Raw genomic sequence first — 2,567 nt, 5'->3', positions numbered from 1 at the left:
GTATAAATGGAACTACTCTATATGTACCCTTTTTTATCTGCCTTCTTTGACTCAGTGTATTTTCTTATTACAGATTTTAAAAATGGAGTCTTGATGAGGAAATACAAGTTGTCAGGGATCATAAAGCAGGGGAAGTATTGCAAGTCCAGGATGCTATCTGCCTCACTTCGTTCATTCCTCCCTCATTCATTCATTCACCAGAGGTTAATTGGGCTCAGCCCTGGGCTAGGTCCTGGAATCATAATGGTGCGCGAAACAGATATGATCCCTGTTCCTGTGAGCATGAACTCTCACTTCTCTTTTCACTGATGCGTTCACCTGCTTAACAGGTATTCACTGCGCATCCACAGAAAACCGTTTGAACTTGGCACTGCCCACCACCACCTCCTACACCACCCTGACCGTCATCAGCCACGTTGAGCTGGGCACTGGGCTGATGCAGGTGGGGATCATCAGAGGTGAATCTTGTCCCCCGAGACCGTGCAGGGCAGAAGGAAAAACCATAAGATACTCCTGCACTCTCAAAGCTCACAAGAGAGCAGAAGCGCTGAGGCTGACCCTGTGGACGCGGGGGCTCCAAACTGAGTGCAAACGTGAGCGATCTGGGCAGGGAGGCGGGGACTCAGGGCAGGCAGAGGACTCTCCAAACGGGACTGGCCAGGCCAGGCTCGTCAGACAAGCAGGACCCGAACAGTCCCCAGATGGGCAGGGAGGAAGAGGAGAGACAGAGGAAGGGAACGTGGATGCCAGGCAGAAGCAAAACAGGCACAAAGTCAAGGAGGCAGGATAGGGAGAGCGGATCAGAGGACAGTGAGCTGAGAATTCCTCCTGGGGCCATTTGAGGCCACGTAGAATGTGTTTTCTGCCCACAAATATGTTGTGTTGCTTTTATGTATGGAACAGAGGGGAGGGGACTAGGCAGGGTAATTCCTTTCATTTTTGCAATAACTTACTAAGTGTTCTCACTGTCATTACCTCATTTAGTCCTCAGTATGATCTTTGAGATGGGAATTATCATTATTTTCCCCATTTTACAGATCAGAAAACTGAGGCTCATAAAAATCCAGTGATTTGCTCAAACATATACAACTCCTAAGTGCTGGGGCAGAGCCTCAAGCCGGGTCTCTTGTTCCCAAGACCAGTTCTCTCTTCCCTCTGTCTATAATGACCAACATTTGCTAATCTAAATGTAACATGTGGAGCAACTGTACAACACACCTCTGTAGACCACAGAATATGCTGTTTGAACTTGGCACTGTTCCACCCCCTCCTACACCACATGACCATCTTCAGCCACCCCCGTATCTGTCGCTTTGAGCTGGGGGTGGAAACAGCAAAGAGGAGAGGGGGAGTGGGGAAGAGAAGTGGCCTGGCTCCCAGGAGAGGAAGTTACTTTGGCCAAAGGAGCTCTCCCTCATCCCCACATGCCTTTGACCCCCTGATAAAAAGGAGAAGGCTCCTGATACGGGCCCACTCTAGCCACTTGGAAGTGGTTCCCAGTCCCTGCCCCAGAGCCCCCAGATGTACCTCTTCCACTCAGTCTAGATACAATGGGGTGGGATTCACCCCAAGAAGGAAGTACCCCAAAGCTTCACTCAGGGCCAGAATTCCAAAGAAGAATGTGCAGCTCTGAAGTCACAAGGTGGACACAGAGCTGGAGTCCTGGTCCCACCTCTGCCCGGCAGCCAAGTGGCCCAGGATGGGACCCTCTAAATTATCACATGGATCACTGTGAAGGAATAGCAAATATTTCTCCAGGGCTTACTGTGTGCAGAGCCAGGATTCCAGCTCACAGTAACTGGCTCGGGTCTCAGCTCCATCCTGCCTTCCAACCCCACTATTCCTCACATGATACCTGACATGCTCAGCAGTGGGCACATCCTCCCTATTCCACAGCCCAGGAAGCTGCAGCTCAGTGAAATTAGGCAGCTTGCAAAGGCTGCACACTCCCAAGAGGTAGGGCAGGCCACCCTAACCTGAGCTCTTCACTCCACACATTGCCCTGAACTGAGAAAGGAGGGTGTGGGACCGAAAGAGCTCTGAGCTCCCACACTTCTGAGGCCCTGGCCTGCATCTCCCCACAAGGCCTCAGCTTCCACGCAGGGCACCCATGGTCTAGTGGGTCTCCCAGGCTGGGAGGCAGGTTCATGTCGGGTCTCTGTGCCACTAGTTCTGTGACCTTGGGAAGGTCACTTGGCTCCTGTGACTCAGTTTCCCCATCTGTAAAATGGAAATAACATTTTCCAACCTCACATGATTATTGTCATTTAAGTGAATGTGGAATCACTTTGAAAAGACTACAACACTGTACCCTACAAGATACCCTTGTCATCTGTAAATGAAACTACTTCAAGGCTATGACCACTATAGATTTTACCTTTCCCACCCTGACCCCCAGTGTGCCTGGCTTCAGGGTTCTTATGTTGAAATCAAAGGTTGAATGGACCTAAGGAAGGACTTTTAGTCTAGGTTTGTGGATATCCAAGCTCACTGGGCATGCTCTCCTTAACCCCACCCCCAACACACACACACACACACACACACACACACACACACACACACACACA

Source organism: Aethalodelphis obliquidens, unplaced genomic scaffold (genome assembly GCF_003676395.1).
Source record: "Aethalodelphis obliquidens isolate GAN/ISIS:26980383/991018 unplaced genomic scaffold, ASM367639v1 scaffold100, whole genome shotgun sequence".
Lineage (NCBI taxonomy): Eukaryota > Metazoa > Chordata > Mammalia > Artiodactyla > Delphinidae > Aethalodelphis > Aethalodelphis obliquidens.
This window is presented reverse-complemented; position numbering follows the sequence as displayed.